This window comes from Hyperolius riggenbachi, chromosome 3, assembly GCF_040937935.1.
Source record: "Hyperolius riggenbachi isolate aHypRig1 chromosome 3, aHypRig1.pri, whole genome shotgun sequence".
NCBI lineage: Eukaryota > Metazoa > Chordata > Amphibia > Anura > Hyperoliidae > Hyperolius > Hyperolius riggenbachi.
This window is the reverse complement of record NC_090648.1, coordinates 408,005,704-408,033,277: the sequence shown is the minus strand read 5'-3', so window position 1 is coordinate 408,033,277 and position 27,574 is coordinate 408,005,704.

The following is a 27,574-nucleotide window of genomic DNA, read 5'->3' as shown; positions in this document are numbered from 1 at the left end:
AATTCTCCAGCTTCAGCGGGCAACACCAGCACCCTGTCACTCAGCACCTTCTTTACCCCAAACACAGCGAGGGTATTGAGTGCTGTTGCGGCAGAATTTAAGGAGGAAGAAATGCTGATGGGCACTTTGGGGGATGATGCTTTGGACAGTCAGACAGTGGTGAGTGTCCATCAGGCCATGCATGCAGAAGGGGAGTTTGTGGGGTCATCCCAGCAGGACATGTTTGCGGAGGGGGAGGATGATGATGACAGGGTGAAGGACAGAGACTGGGTGGCAGATCCTGGGGATGTCATCAGCTCTGAGGAGGAGGAGGAGGATGCGTCTGCGGGCCTTGCTAGAAGGATCAGCATCGCAGACATAGGCAGGATCAGAAGTTGGCGTGGTATGCAGGCCACACAGGGTGCTTGATCCGGAGAGTTCTGCCAGTGCCACCAGCCGCACCAAGAAATCCCCCCCCCCCCCCCCCAACCACCACAGGGAGACCAGCGGCAGCAGCACCTCCGAGCCGAAGGGGAAACTTCACCTCCCCAATTTAGAATTTTTTCACTCTGCCATATGTGGATTGCAAGTATGCCACCTTCAACCAGTGCCGCCAGCAGCTCAGCAGAGAGAAGGAGCCCTCTGCGTACGGCACCACCTCTCTGGTGAACCATCTTGCAGGGAAACACTTCCATGAGCATGAGGAGTTCATGAAGTTGAAGGAAGCTGGCAGTGGCAGACCCGCTACCACCGCGAAGCCGTCGGCAGCAGCCACCCGCCCTCCTCCACCTCCTCCAGCAGCACCAGCAGGAGTGCGTCAGAAACGCACTGCTCCTCCTCCCTCTGCAACTCTTGCCGCCGACACTGAGGCCTGTTCTGGCAGCCAGTCCTCAGTGGCCTCCTCTGCTCCCTCCAGTGATTCCCGTGCCAGCAAAAGGCGTCACCAGACTCTGCTCAGCGACACCTTCCAGGGGGTGGTCAGGGTTCTGCCTCCCAGCAGCCGTCGCGTGCGTCAGCTGAACGGCTTGCTGGCACGGGCCATGTGCTCCCAACTCCTGCCTTATTCCCTTGTGCAGGAGGGGAGCGACATGCGTGTGCTCCTGATGTGTGCAGCCCCCGATTGGCCAATCCCCAGCCGACATTTTTTTGCACGCACGGCCATCCCTGCAATTCACCGCTCTGTGATGGCCAATGTCGGGAGACACTCCGAACATAATGGAAGTCAATGGGAACCCGAACTTTCGTGCTTTGTAAAGCCTCCTTACATGCTACATACCCCAAATTTACAGGGTATGTGCACCTTGGGAGTGGGTACAAGAGGAAAAAAAATTAGCAAAAAGAGCTTATAGTTTTTGAGAAAATGGATTTTAAAATTTCAAAGGGAAAACTGTCTTTTAAATGCGGGAAATGTCTGTTTTCTTTGCACAGGTAACATGCTTTTTGTCGGCATGCAGTCATAAATGTAATACAGATAAGAGGTTCCAGGAAAAGGGACCGGTAACGCTAACCCAGAAGCAGCACACGTGATGGAACAGGAGGAGGGCGGCGCAGGAGGAGAAGGCCACGCTTTGAGACACAACAAAACAGGCCTTGCATGAGGACAAGAAGCGTGCGGATAGCATGCATTTTGCCGCCATGCAGTCATAAATGTAATAAAGATAAGAGGTTCCATAAACAGGGACCGGCAACGCTAACCCAACAGCAGCACACGTGATGGAACAGGAGGAGGCACAGGAGGAGAAGGCCACGCTTTCAGACACAACAACCCAGGCCTTGCATGAGGACAAGAAGCGTGCGGATAGCATGCATTTTGCCGCCATGCAGTCATAAATGTAATAAAGATAAGAGGTTCCATAAACAGGGACCGGCAACGCTAACCCAGCAGCAGCACACGTGATGGAACAGGAGGAGGCGCAGGAGGAGAAGGCCACACTTTCAGACACAACAACCCAGGCCTTGCATGAGGACAAGAAGCGTGCGGATAGCATGCTTTTTACCGCCATGCAGTCATAAATGTAATACAGATAAGAGGTTCAATAAACAGGGACCGGAAACGCTAACCCATCACAGATGGTCATTGTTCATGTTACTTGGTTGGGGTCCAGGAGTGTTGCATAGTCGTTTCCAATCCAGGATTGATTCATTTTAATTTGAGTCAGACGGTCTGCATTTTCTGTGGAGAGGCGGATACGCCGATTTGTGACGATGCCTCTGGCAGCACTGAAACAGCGTTCCGACATAACGCTGGCTGCCGGGCAAGCCAGCACCTCTATTGCGTACATTGCCAGTTCGTGCCAGGTGTCTAGCTTCGATACCCAATAGTTAAAGGGTGCAGATGGATTGTTCAACACAGCTACGCCATCTGACATGTAGTCCTTGACCATCTTCTCCAGGCGATCGGTGTTGGAGGTGGATCTGCACGCTTGCTGTTCTGTGGGCTGCTGCATGGGTGTCAGAAAATTTTCCCACTCCAAGCACACTGCCGATACTATTCCCTTTTGGGCACTAGCTGCGGCTTGTGTTGTTTGCTGCCCTCCTGGTCGTCCTGGGTTTGCGGAAGTCAGTCTGTCAGCGTACAACTGGCTAGAGGAGGGGGAGGATGTCAATCTCCTCTCTAAAGTCTCCACAAGGGCCTGCTGGTATTCTTCCATTTTGACCTGTCTGACTCTTTCTTCAAGCAGTTTTGGAACATTGTGTTTGTACCGTGGATCCAGAAGGGTATAAACCCAGTAATTGGTGTTGTCCAGAATGCGCACAATGCGTGGGTCGCGTTCAATGCAGTCTAGCATGAATTGAGCCATGTGTGCCAGAGTCCTGCCAGAATCCTCATCATCCTCTTGTGAGCGTTGTGATAGTTGTTGTGATGCATCATAGTCATTACCTTCTTCCTGGTCTGCTTCTGCTGACCATTCGCGCTGAATTGTGGAAGTCCAACGTGCACCGCTCTGGCCCTCGTCAGTGGTGGCATGAAATTCCTGCTCCAACTCCAGCTGTTCCTCCTCCTCTTCTTCGTCATAGCTGCTGGGGCCAGCGTTTCCTGAGGCGGATGGCCTGATGTTGGTACCATCACGCTGATCTTTTTCTCCTTCAGATTCCCCCAGTTGCATCATGACAGCTGTTTCCTTGATTTTCAACATTGACTTCTTCAGTAAACACAGCAGTGGTATGGTAATGCTGACTGAAGAGTTGTCACTGCTCACAAGCAACGTAGATTGCTCAAAATTTTGGAGGACTTGGCAGAGGTCCAACATGTTGGCCCAATCAGATCCACAGAAGCTTGGCAGCTGTCCGGATGCGCCTCGGTACTGCACCGTCATGTACTGGACCACTGCACTCTTCTGCTCGCAAAAGCGGGCTAGCATGTGCAGCGTAGAATTCCAGCGCGTAGGGACATCACACAGCAAGCGATGGTGGGGGAGATTGAAGCGCTCCTGCATCTTGGCGAGTGCCCCCGAAGCAGTACTGGAATTTCTACAATGTTTGGCCACTCGTCGCACCTTCAACAGAAGATCGGCCACGCCTGGGTATGTCCTCAGGAACCGCTGAACTACTAGGTTCATCACGTGCGCCAGGCAAGGGATGTGTGTCAGCTTAGCCAACCTTAAAGCGCGAATGAGATTACTCCCATTATCACACACAACCATGCCCGGTTTCAGGTCCAGCGGTGCCAGCCATAAATCCGTCTGTTCCTTTATTCCCCTCCAAATTTCCTCCCCTGTGTGCTGCTTATCCCCAAGGCAGATCAGCTTCAGCAACGCTTGCTGACGCATGCCAACAGCTGTGCTGCACTGCTTCCATGATCCTACTGCTGCTGGGTTAGCGTTTCCGGATGAGGTACAGCTTTGAGATGCGTTGGAGGAGAAGGAGTCAGAGAGGTAGGTGCTGCTGTTGTTATCCAGTGGGAGGGACGGCGGTGCAGCTGTTTGCGGCGTGGGCAACACCCGCGCCGTAGCAGGTGAGGAATCGCTGCCAGGCTCCACAAGGTTCACCCAGTGCGTGGTAAGGGAGATGTATCGACCCTGGCCGAACGCACTCGTCCAGGTGTCAGTGGTGAGGTGAACCTTGCAGGCAACAGCATTCTTCAAGCTTCGGGTTATTTTGCTGACCACGTGCTCATGCAACTCAGGCACTGCAGAGCGCGCAAAGTGGTAGCGGCTGGGAACCACGTAACGTGGGATGGCCACTGACATCATGCCCTTGAAGCTGTTTGTCTCCACCACTCGATATGGCAGCATTTCGCAGGCCAGAAGCTTGGCTATGCTGGCTGTTAGTGCCACGGCCCGGGGGTCATTTGCTGGCAATTTCCTCTTGCGCTCAAACAGACAACTGAACCGTAGGGCTGCACACTGAACGGCTGTTGGTTGTTGTGTTTGATGACTGGGAGACCTCAAGAGCACTATTCCGGAAAGTGACAGTGTCAGCATCGTCTGATGTTTGTGAATGTTGTTGTGAACCACGCAATGACTGGGCTACTGCTGCAGCTGAGGAGGGTCTGGTGGTGAGTCTGGTGACCCCAAGGGAGGCAGTGTTGCTGGTACCCTGTCCTGGCGGCCACAGAGTGGGATGTTTGGATACCATGTGGCGGGTCATGCTGGTGGTGGAGAGGTTGTTAATATGTTTCCCCCTGCTCAGGCGGGTCTTGCACACCTTGCAAATCACCATGGTACCATCCTCACTGCAGTCTTCAAAGAAAGGCCAGACTTTGGAGCACCTGCCTTGCTGGCGATTTCTGTTTGCGCCTTTTTTGCGTCTCACTTGAACTTCCACGCTTGTGGTGCCTGAAATTTCGCGCCGCCTACCTTGTGGCACAAGGCAAACTCGTGCAGCAGTGGGTTCTTCAACAGACTCATCTGTGCTGCTATGACGGCGATGTTCTCCTTCACATACAAAATCTGGGTCTCTGTGAACATTGTCCATACCCTCCTCCTCTTCCATCTCCTCAAACTCGTCATATGTGATTGTGGGCCGCCGCCGTGGAGTAGAGCTCCCCACAACAACCTCTGCGCAGCACACTCCAACGTCGTCTTCAAGATCTTCTCGGCCGACCTCCTGCAATTGAAACCCCTCCTGCCCAACTTGCTCTGGGATTTGGGTTTCAAAGTCCTCCTCGGACTCGCCTTGCATTTCAGTGCGCGGTGCATTTCCCACAGTCAATGGTTGTGAATCCGGGCACAAAATTTCTGGCTGTTCCATTGACCTTTGAAAGGTGGAAGTTTGTTGGGCTGGAAATAGCTCCTGCGAATACCCCATTGTGTCCTGAGGAAATTCTTCGGACTGGTTATTTGGCAGTTGTGTGCGTGGTGTCGCTGCCGGTTGTGTCAGCTTTGTGCCCACTGGCTCCTTGTAACTGGCTGAGGACTCGGACCTCGTGCGTGATGTGCTGGTGCTGCTTAACCCACTGCTGGACGCTTGAGAGGTCATCCAATTAATTATCTGGTCCTGTTCTTTTGGATTTGTGAGGGTTGATTTCCTGGACAACATGGGCGGTATTGAGTGGGTTTTCTTCGGTGCTCCACTGTGGCCTGTACGTGAACCGTCAGGGGGAACACCTCTTCCCTTGCCCCTCCCTCTTTCACAGGATTTCTTCTTCATTTCACTTATCCTTAAAGTACACGCTGACTGGCAGCAGTACAGTGGCAGTACAGAAATGCTATACAGCGGCGGGTGAGCGGTGTACTACTGTTCCCAGCAGAGACACAGAGTGGCAGTAAACACAATGCTATATAGTGTGGGTGAGCAGTGTACTACTGTTCCCAGCAGCGACACAGAGCACAATGCTATACAGGGTGAGCGGTGTACTACTGTTCCCAGCAGACACACAGAGTGGCAGTAAAACACAATGCTATATAGTGTGGGTGAGCGGCGTACTACTGTTCCCAGCAGAGACACAGAGTGGCAGTAAACACAATGCTATATAGTGTGGGTGAGCGGTGTACTACTGTTCCCAGCAGAGACACAGAGTGGCAGTAAACACAATGCTATATAGTGTGGGTGAGCGGTGTACTACTGTTCCCAGCAGCGACACAGAGCAAAATGCTATACAGGGTGAGTGGTGTACTACTGTTCCCAGCAGACACACAGTGTGGCAGTAAACACAATGCTATATAGTGTGGGTGAGCGGTGTACTACTGTTCCCAGCAGAGACACAGTGTGGCAGTAAACACAATGCTATATAGTGTGGGTGAGCGGTGTACTACTGTTCCCAGCAGCGACACAGAGCAAAATGCTATACAGGGTGAGCGGTGTACTACTGTTCCCAGCAGATACACAGAGTGGCAGTAAACACAATTCTATATAGTGTGGGTGAGCGGTGTACTACTGTTCCCAGCAGACACACAGAGTGGCAGTAAACACAATGCTATATAGTGTGGGTGAGCGGTGTACTACTGTTCCCAGCAGAGACACAGAGTGGCAGTAAACACAATGCTATATAGTGTGGGTGAGCGGTGTACTACTGTTCCCAGCAGCGACACAGAGCAAAATGCTATACAGGGTGAGCGGTGTACTACTGTTCCCAGCAGATACACAGAGTGGCAGTAAACACAATTCTATATAGTGTGGGTGAGCGGTGTACTACTGTTCCCAGCAGACACACAGAGTGGCAGTAAACACAATGCTATATAGTGTGGGTGAGCGGTGTACTACTGTTCCCAGCAGCGACACAGAGCAAAATGCTATACAGGGTGAGCGGTGTACTACTGTTCCCAGCAGACACACAGAGTGGCAGTAAACACAATTCTATATAGTGTGGGTGAGCGGTGTACTACTGTTCCCAGCAGACACACAGAGTGGCAGTAAACACAATGCTATATAGTGTGGGTGAGCGGTGTACTACTATTCCCAGCAGCCACACAGAGCACAATGCTATACAGGGTGAGCAGTGTACTACTGTTCCCAGCAGCGACACAGAGCACAATGCTATACAGGGTGAGCGGTGTACTACTGTTCCCAGCAGAGACACAGAGTGGCAGTAAACACAATGCTATATAGTGTGGGTGAGCGGTGTACTAGTACTATTCCCAGCAGCGACACAAAGCACAATGCTATACAGGGTGAGCGGTGTACTACTGTTCCCAGCAGACACACAGAGTAGCAGTAAACACAATGCTATATAGTGTGGGTGAGCGGTGTACTACTGTTCCCAGTAGCGACACAGAGCACAATGCTAAACAGGGTGAGCGGTGTACTACTGTTCCCAGCAGCAACACAGAGCACAATGCTATACAGGGTGAGCGGTGTACTACTGTTCCCAGCAGACACACAGAGTGGCAGTAAACACAATGCTATATAGTGTGGGTGAGCGGTGTACTACTGTTCCCAGCAGCGACACAATGACTGGGGGGACCCTGGCTAGCCTGGCTGGAGAGAGAACTACCCTGCCTGCCTACCCAAAGCTAAACCCACAGACAAATGGCGGAGAAATGACGTGGATCGGGTATTTATTTACCCGAACCACGTGACCCGTTTGGCCAATCAGAGCGCGTTCGGGTCCAAACCACGTGACCCGTTCGGCCAATCACAGCGCTAGCCGAACGTTCGGGTAACGTTCAGCCATGCGCTCTTAGTTCGGCCATATGGCTGAACAGTTTGGCCGAACACCATAAGGTGTTCGGCCGAACTCGAACATCACCCGAACAGGGTGATGTTCTGCAGAACCCGAACAGTGGCGAACACTGTTCGCCCAACACTAGCGGCGGGTCAATGGGTCCACGTCACCATGGACTCGTGGAGCAGCCGGTTTGGGACAGGCCGCTATCTGTCATTCACCGCACATTGGGTCAGCTTGGTGGAAGGGGGTGAGGAGGGGGGAGCAGCATCGGGCACTGTCAGAGCAGCAGCAGCAGCAACAACGCAGTGGGTGGTGCCACCATGCAGGGTCAGCGGAATTGCAGCAGGTTCCTCTGATCCGCTTCCATCCTCCGGCACACCAGCCCAAATCCCCCGCCTCAGCAGCAGCGTGAAGCCCCGCCACTGCCAAGCGCTGCTGGAATTAGTCAGCCTGGGGAAGACCAAACTGACGGCAAACCATGTCCTGGCCAAACTCCGAGAGCAGGAGAGGAATTGGCTGACCCCCAGAGGCCTCAGAGTCGGAGAGGTGGTGTCCGACAATGGGGCAAACCTGGTTGCTGCAATCAGCAGGGGATACCTGACCCACATCCCCTGCCTGGCGCACGTCCTGAACCTGGTAGTCCAAAAGTTCCTGCGGACCTACCAGGGGATGGACCGACTCCTTGAGGTGGCAAGGAAGGTTGTGCGTCATTTCCGGCACTCGCCTGCAGCCGTAGTGAGCCTGGAAGAGGTGCAGAAGGAGCTGCACCTGCCACAGCACCGGCTCATGATCGATGTTCCAACTCGCTGGAACTCCACCCTGGCGATGTTGGAGCGTCTGGTTGAACAGAGGCAGGCTGTCAGCCAGTACGTTGCACGAGCAACAGTTGCAGCCATCACTGCAACTGGGCGTGCCGCCATCAACCTCCCATCCATCATCTCCACGGAGGACTGGGAGCACATGCAGCAGGTGTGCTCAGTGCTGGCACCCTTCCTGCAGGCCACCAACATGGTAAGCAGGGACCATGTAATGGTGTGCGTGTGAGTCCCCTTGGTGTGTGTGCTGGACAGGGCCCTGTATGCACTGCTGGAAGAGGGAGCGGCAGCTTTGGACCAGCAGGACCTGCAGGCAGCTTCACAGGCCACCTCTGAGGTTGAGGAGGGCTTGGAGTTGGTGGAGGTCCCTGACCTTGCTGCTGATGAGGGGAAGCAGCAGTGCGCAGCTGGACTGGTGCGGGGGTGGAGAGAGGATGAGGTGGAGGAGGCAGAGGATGAGGAGGATAGCACTGTCGGCTCTGGGGCTGCCGATGATGTGCCAGGAGACGTGGCCAGACTCTTCGCAATGGCAGCGCACATGCTGAGGTGCCTGCGCAAGGACCCAAGGGTCATCCAGATGAAGCAGAGGGAGGACATCTGGATCTGCATGATGCTGGACCCACGTCTGAAGGGGAAGCTCAGCCAGTTCCTGCCTGCAGGAGGAGACCGTGCGCAATAAATGAGGGATTTGCAGCTGTCCCTTGTTGAGCGCTTGGAGGAAGCCTTCCCTCAGCCATCCACCCCCACTGTCCAGCCAGCACAGAGGCAGCAGCAGGTGCCTGCATCCACCAGCAATAAGCACACGTGCACCACAGACCTGCTGTCTCTAACCAACGAGCTCTACATGAGTGTAGAGCTGCCAGGGACTAGAGAGGAGGTGCCTGCAGCAGCATCCTTCTCCAGTCACAGACAGCGCTTGACCCGCATGGTGGCTGACTACATGGGGTCCTTCAGCGGGCTTGACAGCGTTGCCCCTGTTGATCCCATGGAGTATTGGGTCAAACACCTGCCGATCTGGAGCGAGCTTGCGCAGTACGCCATGGAAGTGCTCTCCTGCCCCCCTTCCAGCGTACTGTCAGAGAGTTGCATTAGTGCAGCCGGTGGAGTCGTCACTGAGAAGTGATCTCGTCTGTCTCACAAGTCTGTGGACAGACTGACGTTTCTCAAAATGAACCAGGCTTGGGTGGAAGGCAAATTCCTGGCCCCTGTTGTCGGCGAGAGGGGGACATGAAGTGGCACACAGCCACACACACATTACACCTGCTGCTGCTGCTGTATTTCTTCCTGCTGTCTGTGTCTCCACTGCCAGGGAACACATTACAAGGTGCTGCTGCCCATGCGCCACCAGCTATTTACGCTCAAAAATAGCTGCATTTATGAAAAAAAAATGTAATAATTTTGTGTTATTATTGTAGAGGTGTCCGGGTTGAAAACTGTGCTGTCCCAATTGTGTATTGGACACAATGTGGGCTTCACGACCACTGTCTGGAACCTCATGGTGTTTATTTACGGCCCTGGTACCAACGCTAGGACCCAGGGCCTATTATGTCTCGCTGCCTGCCCTCCTGCCTGCTGCCTGCTGCCAGTCTGCCACATACTCATCCTCCTCACGCTGCCTGCTGCTGTATTTTCTCCTGCTGTCTGTATGTTTCCACTGCCAGGGAACACATTACAAGGTGCTGCTGCCCATGCGCCACCAGCTATTTATGCTCACAAATAGCTGCATTTCTGAAAAAAAAATGTAATAATTTTGTGTTATTATTGTAGAGGTGTCCGGGTTGAAAACTGTGCTGTCCCAATTGTGTATTGGACACAATGTGGGCTTCACGACCACTGTCTGGACCCTCATGATGTTCATTTATGGCCCTGGTACCACCGCTAGGAACCAGGGCCTATTATGTCAGTCACATCACACTGCCTGACACACACTACTCCTCCTCCTGTAGCTGCATTGAGCTTCTGCTGTCTGTGTGCTGCTACCACTGCCAGGGAGAACAGAAGAACTATATTCTGCTGCCACCCACTCTCCTACCAGCTATTACCACACTACAATAGCTGCAACTACTTCCTCCTCCTGCTTATGTCTGTGTTTTACCACCGCCAGGGTACACAGAAAAAGGCGCTTTGGCTTGCAATGTGCCACTACCTATTATGCCATCAACACAAATTTAACTATGGTGTTATTAAAATAAAATATTTCCACAAATGAAGTAAAAAAAATATTATAAAAGAAATGAAAACCAAGACACATAATATAATGATAGAGAAGAAGAGGAAGAAGAAGAAGAAGAAGAAGAAGAAAGAAGAAGAAGATATAGAAGAAGAAGATGAAGAAGATATAGAAGAAGATGAGGAAGATATAGAAGAAGAAGATGAGGAAGATATAGAAGAAGAAGATGAGGAAGATATAGAAGAAAGAAGAAGATATAGAAGAAGAAGAAGATGAAGAAGATATAGAAGAAGAAGATGAAGAAGATATAGAAGAAGATGAGGAAGATATAGAAGAAGAAGAAGAAGAAGAAGAAGAAGAAGAAGAAGAAGAAGAAGAAGATATAGAAGAAGGGGGCGTGGCTTAGCGCCGGAGAAGAATGGACGCACATTGCTAGAGCTCCGCTCTGACTCTCCCCCAACGGTCACCTTCGCTGCCTCTACAGACCAACCAGACTAGACACTTGCAATTCTAGCCACCCCGGACAGCCCCTGGAGCTGGCTTTACCCACATCGGACCACCCGAACGCTGACCTGGAACTGATCCGACTGTCCACTGCGCACCGCGGCCTACACCCAAGATGGCGCCCGCTCCGGGACCAGGCTCCGAGTCCAGCTCCCGAGCGGAGGACCCCCCCACAGAGGATCTTCTCAACCGCTCCCTCACGGTAAGGGACATGAGAGACTTAGCAACGGAGATTAAGTCCGCGCTAGCTGCAGCCACTCTAGAAATCAGGGAGGAGATGGCGGCCATTGCAGGACGTGTGGACGGGCTGGAAAGAGAGAGCAGATACCAGGCCCGAACCTCAAACGCAGCAGCCAGAGCTATTTGCATGCACAACGCCAAACTCATAGAAGCTAACCGGCAGATTGAGGACTTGGACAACAGGGGGAGGAGATGCAACATTAGGGTGAAAGGCCTGCCTGAGACGGTTTCACCTAACGACATCGTCCCAGCCCTGACGGCCATCTTTAATGGGGTCTTGGAGAAACCTAAAGAGGAACACATAGATTTTGTGAGAGCGCACAGAGCCCTGAAACCGAGGGGAAGTGATAATGACGTACCCAGAGATGTTATTTGTTGTCTGCAATCTTTCCCCATCAAAGAATCCATAATGCGAGCTGCGAGAAACCAAGAGGACATAATCTTCAATGAAACATCTGTTGGGATTTACCAAGACCTATCCCCGATTACCTTAACTAATAGACGGGCACTAAAACCACTGCTGAAGATCCTTCAGGACAAGAAAATTCAATATCGCTGGAAGTTCCCCTTTGCGCTTGTGGCATCGGTGGGCAACAAAGCGGCAACTCTTAGATTCCCGGATGAACTCTATGCTTTCTGCCAGGTTCTTGGAATCCAGTGCCCGGAGGTGCCAGAATGGTACGCAGACTTCCTTCTGCCAGAAGAGATTTACAAGGAAAGAGACTCTTTCTTCGCAAGCACTAATGTGAGCCCACAGGCACCCAAGAGATCTAAATCTAATTCCTCCTCCTCCTCTGAAGACTCCCGATGCCGTTCTACACGCAGAAGACACAAGATGGATAAGTGAACTTAGACTTGCTTAAGATACCTGAATTACCCCTCTTTTTCTTGCAGAAGACTCCCCTTGGGGGCCCCCCTCTCCCTCACTCGCCCACATATTGACCCCCCGTTGAAAGTCAGTGCCACAGAACGGGATTCTGATGTGACCCCCTAGCCTCACCCTCTCTAAGTGTAATGTGGCTAAAAGACAGCCTGTAGTATGCAGAAACGCCAGGCCTTGCTTGTTATTATCATTATATATCAGCACACAAATGTTATATTTAAGTTTTAGTTTAACATTTACTCTACGTCCCTTGGGATCACAAAAAAAAGCACCTGGAGTTGTGGGGGAGGAGGGTTGGAAGTTAGGGGATCGACGGCTGGGGGGATGTCGCGCCAATTGTCCTTGGCCCAGTTTTATGGGTCGGACATGGCGGGACGTCTCCCCCCCTGGTCGTTCTCCTGGGGCGGATTCTGTTAAAGGCTGATATGTTCTTCATGCTCTTCATGCAAGTGCCTTAATTTCCCCTGAGTGTACTTTGTCGAAAGCGAAGTTGGTTACTAAATAATGTGTTTAATATGTTTAAAAAGTTGATCCTGTTTAGGGGTTCCTGCCGTCCTTGGGGGTGGCTTGGGACAAGGAACCTGGTCTGATTAATCTTTTGTTATAGTTCGTGATATAGGTGGCCGGGGGGGAGTGAGTACAAACCTGTTGTGACCCATTTAATCTCCTCTGCTGACCTCAATTCCCCCCAAGTTGACATTGATCAACACCACTAAACACCTCCATAGATTCTCCACAGGGATCTTCTTCTAGGACTTCCCTGTGTGGTGGCTTTTTCTCGTTTCTTGAGCTCTCTAGCTTAGCTACTCTCTCCTCTCACTCTTTTATTTTTCCTTCTTTGTTTCTCTCTCCCCTCCCTCTTACTTTTCTCTGTAGAGGCCCTAGGTCCTTAAAAGAGATATTGAATATGTCTGAGCATATGCCAATCCACATAGATGCTACACGTCCAATCCCCCTGGAATGGAGATTTGTGTCTATCAATGTAAATGGGCTGAATACCCCTGAGAAGAGGTCACACGTGTTGGGCTTCCTCCAAAAAGAAAAGGTGCAGATAGGTTTCCTTCAGGAAACCCACCTTAAGCAAAACTATATACCCGCAATTAAGAATCATAGATACACACAAATCTTCCATGCTACAGCCCCTGAGGGCAAAAAGAAAGGAGTGGCTATTATAGTCCACAAGTCTCTGGAATTGGAGGTCAGTGAAACCAAGGTAGACTCAGAGGGAAGATTCCTTTTTCTTAAAGGGAAGGCTGGGAATAGAAGTGTCACCTTAGCCAACTTGTATGCGCCCAACCAGAAACAACCTTCCTTCCTTGCTAAAGTACTCAACGATCTACAACAATTTCAGGAAGGCATTCTAATTGTTGGTGGTGACCTCAATATTTCTTTGGAGCCATTACTTGACACTTCTAATGGCTCATCATCCATCCCTTACAAACACTTGCGTTTTATTAGAAACAAGTTGGATGACCTGACACTGTTGGATGTCTGGAGGCTATCCCATCCCACAGTCAAAGACTACACGTTTTTCTCGGGTTTACATAATAAACACACCCGTATTGACTACTTCTTTTTGCAACAAAGGGATCTTCCTCTCTTGAAATCTGCTGAGATAGGAGTCAAAACTTTCACTGACCACAATCCGATTTTCCTAACTCTGCAACTACCAGACACAATTCACAATTCGTGGAACTGGCGTCTAAACCCATACCTCCTTACTAATCTGGAACACCAGCCAGGTATAGCGCAAGAAATCAAATCATACTTTAATCTAAACGCTGCCACTGCACCCAGCAAAATGGTCTTATGGGAAGCCCACAAACCAGTGCTGAGGGGTCACCTTATCAGTCTGGGCTCCAGACTTAAAAAGGAGCGAAATGCCAGAATAGAGGGATTTATGTCTCAAATCAAGAAGTTGGAGGCAGCCCACAAGCAGACGTTAGCGGCCCAAACCCTTCAAGAGCTTACCCAAGTCAGATCTTCATTACTTTCCGAGCTTAATATTATTGCTAAACGTAAGTTCTTGATGACGAGAAAGGTGTTTTATGAAGCAGGCAACAAATGTGGGAGATTGCTTGCAAGGGCCCTTCGTAAGCAGTCAGCCCAGACACGAGTTAAAGTTATTTGCCCAACGCCTCAAAGTAAGCTTCACTCAACTGACAAGATTGCAGAGGAATTTCGTAAATACTACAAAGATCTTTACAATCTCCCTCCTGCCTATAACCCTTCTCTTACCACACCTCACAGGGAATCCATATTATCTGATTTTGTTACTAAGTTTGGCTTAAAGAAGCTCTCTGAGGAAGACGCAGTCAGCCTGGAAGCCCCTATCACTAAAGAGGAATTCTGGGGTGCTCTAAAAACTATGCAACCAGGCAAATCCCCAGGCCCTGACGGCTTCACGGTCGCCTACTACAAACTCTTTAAACGAATACTAGCTAGACGCTTTGTTGATGCATTCAATGACATAGACCAAGACACTAACCCTTCTATTCACTTTCTGAGTGCCCACATAGCCGTCATTCCTAAAGAGGGGAAGGATCCTGGGCAATGTTCAAGTTACCGCCCCATATCACTGCTCAATGTGGACGCAAAGCTTTTTGCAAAAATTTTAGCCAACCGTCTCATTGAATTCATTCCAAGTCTAATACACCTAGATCAGTCAGGTTTTGTTCCAGACAGAGAAGGAAAAGACAACACTATGAAAGCGGTGGGGCTCATAGCCTACCTCAGAAGACATGGAATCCCAGGCATGTTGCTTTCAACAGACGCGGAAAAAGCTTTTGATCGGATTGCCTGGGATTACATGTTTTCGGTACTTAGGGGCCTGGGGATTCGCCCTCAATTCCTACACTGGCTTCATTCTCTCTATTTCAAACCCTCTGCAAGGGTAAAGGTTAACGGCTTCCTCTCAGACCCATTTGAGATTGCCAATGGCACAAGGCAGGGGTGCCCCCTATCCCCCCTCCTCTTCATAATCACCCTGGAACCCTTCCTGAACATGATTAGGCAAGACCCGGATATTGGTGGTGTTAGGGTTGCTCAGGGGGAGTTCAAGGTTGCAGCCTTTGCGGACGACCTTTTATTTTTCATAACCAATCCAGCAATCTCTCTGCCCACCCTTATGAACCGTTTTAAAGAATTCCAAATCCTATCCAACTTCAAAATAAATTTTCAAAAATCAGAAGCAATGAATATCTCTCTGCCCCCAAACTCTTTTGGCCAATGTAAAAATGCCTTCCCTTTTCGCTGGGCCAGCCAGGCCATTAAATACCTTGGGGTTTACATCCCTAGAGATCTTAACCTTATTTTCAAATTAAACTTTGAACCCCTGCACTCCAAACTGTCTGCTGAGATCGCTGCGTGGGGGAACAAACCATACCTGTCATGGTTTGGACGGATAGCATCAGTAAAGATGACTCTACTCCCAAAATTTTTATATGTCTGCCAAGTTCTTCCTATTGCTCTTACCAAACCATTTTTGAAATCTCTTCAAGCTAAGATTTCGGCATTTATCTGGGGCAATAAAACCCCACGACTACGCCATAGCATCCTTAAGCTCCCTAAAATTCAGGGGGGAGCGGGGCTCCCAGATTTGATGACGTACCACCAGGCGGCTGTCCTCAGCAGACTTTTCGAATGGTGCAACCCCAACTCGACTAAACAATGGGTCGCCATTGAAAGAACATTCTCCCCAGTCTCTTTGCAGGCCCTGCCATGGATCAATGGCCCAAGGGTTAAAATATGTGAACAATCCCACCCCTTTATCCTAGCCTCCACTAGGGTCTTTAGAAACCTGTTTTCTAAAAAGGAGGGATCTTCCCTCATTGGCCCTTTAACACCAGTCAGAGACAACCCAGCATTCCCACCAGGGCAGTTCTCGTCTTTTGCCCACAACTGGGCTTCATCTAACATCCCCAGACTTAGAGATTTTGTACATAACAAGGAAATCAAGGACATATCCACTGTCAGTCAAGCAATGACCTCAGGCAAATTCCCCTTTTGGGCTTACCTTCAAATTAGTAGCTTTTTGAGAGATCCAAAACACAAATGTGGGGCAAGCAGACCGTTAACTCCCCTTGAGCAATCTTTGATGCAACCTGGACCCCACAGACACACCATTTCACTACTATATGATTTGTTGGTCACTATGGGCATGCCGTCCACCCTCCCCTACCAGGCAAAATGGGAGGAGGCTTTGGGGAAACCCCTGTCAGAGGAGCAATGGAATTCCATCACCTTACGGACCCACAAGTCCACTCTCAATGTATCAACCCAAGAACAAGGGTTTAAAATCCTTACTTTTTGGTATAGAACGCCTGCTCTTCTCAGTAAATTTGCTCCAGAGATTCCAGACACTTGCTGGAGGTGTAATGCCCCCAAAGCAAACTTACTGCACATTTTTTGGTCTTGTCCTCACCTTTCCTCCTACTGGAAAAAGGTCCACAAATGGACAGTGGCAATCTCTTCAATAGAACTGCCCTTCTCTCCTGAAGCTTTATTGCTCCACTGCTGCCCAACTCCACATAGGTCGTACAAAAAAACGATTGTACCCCATCTTCTCAATGCTGCCAGAGCATTAATTCCCTTACTTTGGAAAGACCCTGCAGCCCCCTCTGTGGCCCAGTGGTGGGCGAGGGTGGATGGCATTGCCCAGATGGAAGAAATTATTCTGTCTTCACAAGACAAAGCTGACCAATTTGTTCATACCTGGGCTTGCTGGTTCCTATTTAAAGACTCGGATGATTACAAACAGGTGATTGGCAAGCTTAGACCATAAGATTAGTGACTTTAATACTGCACTTACTGTTCTTTTATCTCTATGTTGATGACTTGCTTCACTCCTCTCCTTTCTCAATTTCTCTCCTATTCTCTTTCTGAAAACGATGGATATGCGAGCAGTCAGCTCGAACCTTTTTTATGGATCTACCTGTCCTCTGAAAAGTACATTTAGGTTTTTTGTGCAATGAGGATAACCAAATTTGGCTCATATGACTGTCACTATCCACGTATCTTTTATATATGTACAGAATGTTGGTTTATATTTCAAATGTTTTGATATAAGTGTACCACCTTTATCTCAAAAATCAATAAAAATTTCTAATGTGAAAAAAAAAAGATATAGAAGAAGATATAGAAGAAGAAGAAGAAGAAGATATAGAAGAAGAAGACGAATACGACGTAAATGAAGACTTCCAACTTACAACCATTTTGGACACACCTTCTCATGCAAACACTTTTCATGAAGTTAATTTACTATTTTTGATACCTTTTTTATAACTACTACATCACCACATAATCACTTGATGTTTTTCTTCATAAAAAAGGTGGTTTCATGCATCATTGACCTCCAATACAAGTTTTAAAAGCTATTTAAGGCCAGCTCGAATATTTTACTCGAATACAGACTCGGATAGTGACGTCGGATATCCGATTTCGAATCGGATATTCGATTAACTCGAATATCGAACTTCGAGTGAATTCGGATAGTTTACTATTCGAATTCGACCAAACTCGAATAGGATAATGAGGTATCCGATCAACACTACTTCCAACCCTAGTTCACGCCTTCATCACATCACGGCTGGACTACTGCAATGCCCTTTATGCTGGCCTCCCCAAAAAGGACCTGGGTCACCTGCAATTAGTGCAGAATGCTGCTGCCAGATTGCTAACAAACCAGCCTCGCCACTGTCACATTACACCGAACTGTGAGAAAACGCGGAAAAGCCGCCATGATTACTCAGAGTAAGGCAGCTAATTCCGCGTCCAACATGGCAGTTTGCACGCATGGGCCTACCACTAGCAGTATGGCTGAACACGGGGAAACCGCCGCATGCTCTGACAGTGGTGCGGCTGGCCCCACGTTCAAACCAGCAGATACATTACAACACATGTCTGGTGTGGCTGGGACTGATAGTCCACACAGGTTCAGAAGGACGCGCGCACGCGCGCTGAGAGGCAGAGCGTTTATGACAGTCAGAAGGGTGTCAGCTGATCCAGCCGATCAGCTGACAATTCTATCAGGTTTCATTGGTCCAGCACTTAGGGGAGGCGCCGGAGAACGCTTGTGTATATATACTGGGTGCTGGTCATTTCTCTGGTGTCTGGCGTTGCGATCACTACGTGGTAGCACTCAGACCTTGTCAGTATCTGTGATATTTTCTGTGTTATGCTTCAGACTAGTTCCAGGGTGTTGATGATCAAGGAACTCACACCCAAGACTAGGGAACTGTATTACCATTCTGTTATTACTTCAGACTAGTTCCAGGGTGTTGATGATCACGGAACTCACACCCAAGACTAGGGAACGGTATTATCACTCTGTTATATATTAGACTAGTTCCAGGGTGTTGATGATCACGGAGCTCACACCTAAGACTAGGCATTGTTATTATCTGTTATGACTTTCTGCTTTCCTGACCACTCTCTTGATCTCTGATTTGGTACTTCGCTATATCTGATACTCTGTTGCTGAACCCTGCTTGTCTTAAGATTCCGAATCTGTCTCCTGTCTCTGTATCTGATCTGTCTGTCTGTTGCCGACCTGGCCTGTCCGACCTCGAGAACTATCTTCCCTGTTTGGAGATAGTTCACAGACCTGTCAGTGACACTTCACCATTGGTGTTACTCACTCTCTAGTCCTTCCCACTCTCAGCCTGGCTCCGCCCCTTGGGGAGCATCAGACCATTGGAAGAAACCTGTTCTCTGAGCAGTATCTCTTACTGCCTGGCACCCTCTATACGGGTGTTCTCCTCAAAGTATTACTGTTGCGCAAACACTCATATTACTCTTAGGGCTCATTCACACTAACTGCCATCTAAATAGTATCTTCAGCAATGAATAGACAAACAAACCCTTGCAAATGTGCTGGGCCTTTTAACACCTAACTTTATAACACAGCATAGAAAGCAAACATATCTCCACATTTAATGTTCATATCAGAAGACACACTTTTTGTCACAAAGGTGCAATTCATGGCAGCACGGATACATCCAGCCAGCACTAGGGGAAGGGGGAAAACAAGGGTGAATGAGGGAGAGAGGAGGAGTGGAGAGATGAGATAGAGCAGAGAGCATATCTGTATTGCAGTCCCACATCACACAGCGGCTACTTGCCTGTAGTGTGTCTCCTGTCCCTGTCAGCCTCTCACACAAACTGCAGGCAGACCTCCTGAAGTTTAGGGGCTGTCAAAAACTTTTCAACCTGTGAAATACCTTAAAGGGAAGGTCCAAGCAAAAAAAAAAAATGAGTTTCACTTACCTGTGGCTTCTACCAGCCCCATGCAGCCATCCTGTGCCCTCGTAGTCACTCACTGCTGCTCCAGTCCCCCGCTGGCAGCTTTCTGACCTTAGAGGTCAGGGCCGAATTGTGTACATTTTTACAAATTCCCGCAAGTGCAGGACCATTAACACATACATTTTTACGCGTTAGTGGTGCAACGCGTACATTTTTGTTCCTGCACTAGCTGGAATGCGTAAAAATGTATGCAATGTGGCCCTGACCTCCGAGGTCAGAAAGCTGCCAGCGGGGGACTGGAGCAGCAGTGAGTGACTACGAGGGCACAGGATGGCTACATGGGGCTGGTAGAAGCCCCAGGTAAGTGAAACTCATTTTTTTTTTTGCTTGGACCTTCCCTTTAAATAGCTGTTTACATACAGTCTTTACAACGATGAGAGAGCTGAGTTTTCCCCACAGACCCTGCAGGAGGCAAGCCTCTGTATATTTACCAGCTTGCTCATTTCAGCGATTTCAGGGGATTTTTTTTAAAGGTACAGGAGTCTCAAGGGGGTATTCCATACATTGGTAACCCCCGGGTAAATGCGCCAGACATGTCAATGTTGACAGGTTTGCTTTACAGAAAAAAAAAGATCTTTGCAAGTACTGCAGAAGTAGTCATGTGGCCACAGTGTCATTGCTATCACCATTTAAATGTCATTTGGCTGGCTTTCATGCTGATATACTGTATTGCTTCATTAGTTTCTAAGTTCTTAGTCACATACTTGCGGCCAGTCAAGTCAGAGTTAAATTAGAACATCTAACCTGAATTATTAGAGGCAGAGGACCGAGGATAAGCTCAACCCAGTAAACAGTATTTTTTAAAAAGTAAGTTAGTCATGGAAACCACTCTATGCCCATTTCACATGTTCCTTCAAAATAAGTCAGCCTGAAACATCCATTCTTCAGCCTAAATTTGTGGAAAATCTGACAAAAAATATTGAAGAAACAAAGGGAGCGAATGAGCAAACTACACCTATTTTGTGATTCAAATGAGTTCAATATTTTGCCGAGTCCAGCTACCAATAATTGATGATATAGTTGTGAAATGCTAAGGTTATGTAGGGCTACAATTTTGCTTATGAAAATAACTATTAGACAAGGGAAACATCACTGTAAGCCCTTAAAAACTAAAAGGGATTCAAAACACTAATCCTTCAAGTCAAGAGCTGAATGCTAGCCGTGCAAGAGAATAATTAATATGTAGCAATGTCTACTCAGCTGTTTCTATAGCAACAGTTGCTTAAGTCCCTTTACAATAAAATGGTAGTGGATAATTGTCTTACTTTTCTGAGCTGGTTATTAAAACAGATTTTTCTGATTTCTTTGTGGAAGCCACACACTTGAGATTGATGCAAAAGAACAGATGAGAATTTCACACAAAAAAATTTAATTGCAGGAAACCTATTCTGTACTGCAGTGTCCTCATTTTTTGTTATAACCATCCGTTTTGATCTGTTCTTCTTTCAATAATTTAGGCACTTCAAAATAATTTTGTCACTTCATAGCAGGAAATCAGCAATCAGCTCTGCTTTAGATTTGTAAATAAGTCACAGAGCCAATTTGGCTTATAAATAAAAAAAATATGCTATTTTATTTAGTTTGTGGGCTGTAGCTGACAGCACTATGTACAGCAAGGAATTACAACCACAGCACGTTTTCTGATACATCTGCTCAGAGTCCAACGTAATTGGGTACACAACATTAGGTCTAATGACAGAAAACCATCTCAGCCCATGTTTATACATCCATAGTTATACACTGTATGTGAATTTCTTAGTTTTAACCGTGTTTGTGTTTGTAGAATATGTGCTTGACAAGACATATCATTTAGGAAAATTGAAAATGCAATTTTAGCTCAAGTATAAAATATTGGCCTACCATATTGAAAAATCTGGATCTGAAATCGAAGCATACTGGTGTGTGTTTGTCTAGGTTAACCTCATTCATGCTAATACATCAAAATTGTTCAATATATTTTGTAAGGATATTGCAGTATAGGATACACTGCATAAAGAGGTTGTGTGCTGTCTTGTTTCATTTATTTATTTATGTTACGAAAAACTGACCAGTTCTGTTTTATTTTCAGATTATATATGCAGATATGCCTCTGATCAACATCTGCTGAAAATTACAAAAGGCCAAAATAGGCAAAATGATTAACTAAGCCAGTGATACTAACACCAAAGCACTTCCAAATGCAAAAAGTAGAGATGGCCCGATCGGTTCGCCGGCGAACGTTTCCCGGCGAACTTCAGGAGTTCGCGATCGCGGAGAACCGCAAACTTTTCTGGAAGTTCGGTTCACCCCCATAGTGCATCATGAGGGTCAACTTTGACCCTCTACATCACAGTCAGCAGGCACATTGTAGCCAATTAGGCTACACTCCCTCCTGGAGCCACTTCCCCCCCTTATAAAAGGCAGGCAGCATCAGGCTTTTCACTCACTCGTGTGCCTGCAGTAATTAGTGAAGGGATAGCTGCTGCAGACTCTCATTGGGAGTTTTATTGCTAAAAAAAGCACCCCACAATAGCTCTTTTGAGCTTGTTCTTGTGATCTAATTTTTTTCTGTGTGTCCCACTGACACTTGTGTTGCATAAACAGCCTTGGTAATTCCTACTGTGTGTGCCATTGCCAGGCCCAGCACATTCAGTGACTACTACCTGTATGTGTGACAGGTACACATTGTAATACCCACCGCATATACCTACCTGTTGTTCACTGTGCACCCACCCACCTACTTGAGTGCTAGTGTTGGGCGAACAGTGTTCGCCACTGTTCGGGCTCTGCAGAACATCACCCTGTTCGGGTGATGTTCGAGTTCGGCCGAACACCTGATGGTGTTCGGCCAAACTGTTCGGCCATATGGCCGAACTAAGAGCGCATGGCCGAACGTTACCTGAACGTTCGGCTAGCGCTGTGATTGGCCGAACGGGTCACGTGTAGTGTTGGGCGAACATCTAGATGTTCGGGTTCGGGCCGAACATGCCCGCGATGTTCGGGTGTTCGAGCCGAACTCCGAACATAATGGAAGTCAATGGGGACCTGAACTTTTGTGCTTTGTAAAGCCTCCTTACATGCTACATACCCCAAATTTACAGGGTATGTGCACATTGGGAGTGGGTACAAGAGGAAAAATTTTTTAGCAAAAAGAGCTTATAGTTTTTGAGAAAATCGATTTTAAAGTTTCAAAGGGAAAACTGTCTTTTAAATGCGGGAAATGTCTGTTTTCTTTGCACAGGTAACATGCTTTTTGTCGGCATGCAGTCATAAATGTAATACAGATAAGAGGTTCCAGGAAAAGGGACCGGTAACGCTAACCCAGCAGCAGCACACGTGATGGAACAGGAGGAGGGCGGCGCAGGAGGAGAAGGCCACGCTTTGAGACACAACAACCCAGGCCTTGCATGAGGACAAGAAGCGTGCGGATAGCAATTTGCATTTTGTCGTCATGCAGTCATAAATGTAATACAGATGAGAGGTTCAATAAACAGGGACCGGAAACGCTAACCCATCACAGATGTTCATTGTTCATGTTACTTGGTTGGGGTCCGGGAGTGTTGCGTAGTCGTTTCCAATCCAGGATTGATTCATTTTAATTTGAGTCAGACGGTCTGCATTTTCTGTGGAGAGGCGGATACGCCGATCTGTGACGATGCCTCCGGCAGCACTGAAACAGCGTTCCGACATAACGCTGGCTGCCGGGCAAGCCAGCACCTCTATTGCGTACATTGCCAGTTTGTGCCAGGTGTCTAGCTTCGATACCCAATAGTTGAAGGGTGCAGATGGATTGTTCAACACAGCTATGCCATCTGACATGTAGTCCTTGACCATCTTCTCCAGGCGATCGGTGTTGGAGGTGGATCTGCACGTTTGCTGTTCTGTGTGCTGCTGCATGGGTGTCAGAAAATGTTCCCACTCCAAGGACACTGCCGATACCATTCCCTTTTGGGCACTAGCTGCGGCTTGTGTTGTTTGCTGCCCTCCTGCTCGTCCTGGGTTTGCGGAAGTCAGTCTGTCGGCGTACAGCTGGCTAGAGGAGGGGGAGGATGTCAATCTCCTCTCTAAAGTCTCCACAAGGGCCTGCTGGTATTCTTCCATTTTGACCTGTCTGACTCTTTCTTCAAGCAGTTTTGGAACATTGTGTTTGTACCGTGGATCCAGAAGGGTATAAATCCAGTAATTGGTGTTGTCCAGAATGCGCACAATGCGTGGGTCGCGTTCAATGCAGTCCTAGGCCAAAGAGGTCATAGCCTAGGGTCACAAAAACCTGTTTATTTGGGCAATTTCAATGGTAGTGATGCTGACGTACATAAATCTCAGCCATGGCCGTTAGCAACGTCTGAATTTCACGAAATGTCTCATGCAGGTAGAAGACATATTGTTAGACTTGGATTCCAAAGATGGGGTCCCTACATCTCTGCAAACCAGAGTTACAATGGTCCAAAATTGGTAAAATCCCCCATAGGCTTTCATTGCCTCCCTATTTCACTTTCCAAAATCTCACATCTTTTCAAAGGGCAATTGCTCAGCAGTGGCAAATTTTCTAGCATTGTAGGGACCCTTAGGGGGAACATGACTGGTGAGTTTTGGGCCCCTAGGCCGAAGAGGTCATAGCCTAGGGTCACAAAAACCTGTTTATTTGGGCAATTTCAATGGTGGCGAGTCTGACGTACATAAATCGCAGCAATGGCCGTTAGCAACGTCTGAATCTCACGATATGTCTCATGCAGGTAGAAGACATATTGTTAGACTTGGATTCCAAAGATGGGGTCTCTACATCTCTGCAAACCAGAGTTACAGGGCTCCAAAATTGGTAAAATCCCCCATAGGCTTTCATTGGGCCTACTATTTACCGTTCCAAAATCTCACACCATTTCAAAGGGCAATGGCTCAGCAGTGGCAAAACTCACCAGTCATGATCCCCCTAAGGGTCCCTACAATGCTAGAAAATTTGGTACTGCTGAGCCATTGCCCTTTGAAAAGATGTGAGATTTTGGAAAGTGAAATAGGGAGGCAATGAAAGCCTATGGGGGATTTTACCAATTTTGGACCCCTGTAACTCTGGTTTGCAGAGATGTAGGGACCCCATCTTTGGAATCCAAGTCTAACAATATGTCTTCTACCTGCATGAGACATTTCGTGAAATTCAGACGTTGCTAACGGCCATGGCTGAGATTTATGTACGTCAGCATCACTACCATTGAAATAGCCCAAATAAACAGGTTTTTGTGGCCCTAGGCTATGACCTCTTCGGCCTAGGGGCCCGAAACTCACCAGTCATGTTCCCCCTAAGGGTCCCTACAATGCTAGAAAATTTGCCACTGCTGAGCAATTGCCCTTTGAAAAGATGTGAGATTTTGGAAAGTGAAATAGGGAGGCAATGAAAGCCTATGGGGGATTTTACCAATTTTGGACCCCTGTAACTCTGGTTTGCAGAGATGTAGGGACCCCATCTTTGGAATCCAAGTCTAACAATATGTCTTCTACCTGCATGAGACATTTCGTGAAATTCAAACGTTGCTAACGGCCATGGCTGAGATTTATGTACGTCAACATCACTACCATTGAAATTGCCCAAATAAACAGGTTTTTGTGACCCTAGGCTATGACCTCTTCGGCCTAGGGGCCCGAAACTCACCAGTCATGTTCCCCCTAAGGGTCCCTACAATGCTAGAAAATTTGCCACTGCTGAGCAATTGCCCTTTGAAAAGATGTGAGATTTTGGAAAGTGAAATAGGGAGGCAATGAAAGCCTATTGGGGATTTTACCAATTTTGGACCCCTGTAACTCTGGTTTGCAGAGATGTTCGGACCCCATCTTTGGAATCCAAGTCTAACAATATGTCTTCTACCTGCATGAGACATTTTGTGAAATTCAGACGTTGCTAACGGCCATGGCTGAGATTTATGTACGTCAGCATCACTACCATTGAAATAGCCCAAATAAACAGGTTTTTGTGACCCTAGGCTATGACCTCTTCGGCCTAGGGGCCCGAAACTCACCAGTCATATTCCCCCTAAGGGTCCCTACAATGCTAGAAAATTTGCCACTGCTGAGCAATTGCCCTTTGAAAAGATGTGAGATTTTGGAAAGTGAAATAGGGAGGCAATGAAAGCCTATAGGGGATTTTACCAATTTTGGACCCCTGTAACTCTGGTTTGCAGAGATGTAGGGACCCCATCTTTGGATTCCAAGTCTAACAATATGTCTTCTACCTGCATGAAACATTTCGTGAAATTCAGACGTTGCTAACGGCCATGGCTGAGATTTATGTAAGTCAGCATCACTACCATTGAAATTGCCCAAATAAACAGTTTTTTGTGACCCTAGGCTATGACCTCTTCGGCCTAGGACTGCATTGAACGCGACCCACGCATTGTGCGCATTCAGGACAGCACCAATTACTGGGTTTATACCCTTCTGGATCCACGGTACAAACACAATGTTCCAAAACTGCTTGAAGAAAGAGTCAGACAGGTCAAAATGGAAGAATACCAGCAGGCCCTTGTGGAGACTTTAGAGAGGAGATTGACATCCTCCCCCTCCTCTAGCCAGTTGTACGCCGACAGACTGACTTCCGCAAACCCAGGACGACCAGGAGTGCAGCAAACAACACAAGCCGCAGCTAGTGCCCAAAAGGGAATGGTATCGGCAGTGTCCTTTGAGTGGGAACATTTTCTGACACCCATGCAGCAGCACACAGAACAGCAAGCGTGCAGATCCACCTCCAACACCGATCGCCTGGAGAAGATGGTCAAGGACTACATGTCAGATGGCATAGCTGTGTTGAACAATCCATCTGCACCCTTCAACTATTGGGTATCGAAGCTAGACACCTGGCACAAACTGGCAATGTACGCAATAGAGGTGCTGGCTTGCCCGGCAGCCAGTGTTATGTCGGAACGCTGTTTCAGTGCTGCCGGAGGCATCGTCACAGATCGGCGTATCCGCCTCTCCACAGAAAATGCAGACCGTCTGACTCAAATTAAAATGAATCAATCCTGGATTGGAAACGACTACGCAACACTCCCGGACCCCAACCAAGTAACATGAACAATGAACATCTGTGATGGGTTAGCGTTTCCGGTCCCTGTTTATTGAACCTCTCATCTGTATTACATTTATGACTGCATGGCGACAAAATGCAAATTGCTATCCGCACGCTTCTTGTCCTCATGCAAGGCCTGGGTTGTTGTGTCTCAAAGCGTGGCCTTCTCCTCCTGCGCCACCCTCCTCCTGTTCCATCACGTGTGCTGCTGCTGGGTTAGCGTTACTGGTCCCTTTTCCTGGAACCTCTTATATGTATTACATTTATGACTGAATGCCGACAAAAAGCATGTTACCTGTGCAAAGAAAACAGACATTTCCCGCATTTAAAAGACAGTTTTCCCTTTGAAACTTTAAAATCGATTTTCTCAAAAACTATAAGCTCTTTTTGCTAAATTTTTTTTCCTCTTGTACCCACTCCCAATGTGCACATACCCTGTAAATTTGGGGTATGTAGCATGTAAGGAGGCTTTACAAAGCACGAAAGTTCAGGTCCCCATTGACTTCCATTATGTTCGGAGTTTGGCGCGAACACCCGAACATCGCGGCGCTGTTCGGCGAACGTTCGCGAACCCGAACATCTAGGTGTTCGCACAACACTAGTGAGTGCACGCAGTGTCACTGTGCCTGTCCGGTACCTGTCTGTGGGCTTGATTCACAAAGCCGTGCTAACTGTTAGCTGTAATGATCTGCTCAGCTGCCTTTGCAGGCAGGCAGCTTTTTGACCATTGTTTAGGTTTGCATGCTGCAGGACTCTGGAAAGAAGAGCTTCTGTCAGTTTTGCAGCTTGTGCTTGCTGAGGAATTTGCATACGTTGTCATGCAAATTGCCTGGCCACATTCATTGGAGGCGTGTACTATAAGTACTATGTGTTTCCCTCAATGCTTGGCTGGTCATAAGGATTCAGTCCTGTGAAACACTCCTGGAGGAGTGTCAGCCTTACTCTCTGTTTGAAGATCAGCTTAGAGTAATTTCTGGAAAACTGCACTAGGCAGGTTTCCTTAGTGCAGTTAGGATTGCTTATCTGTTTGTTTGTTCTGTTGCGATTGTCCTGTCCCAGCGGTGGTCGACAAGAAATGGTTCTGATCTCTGTTCTTGGAGTA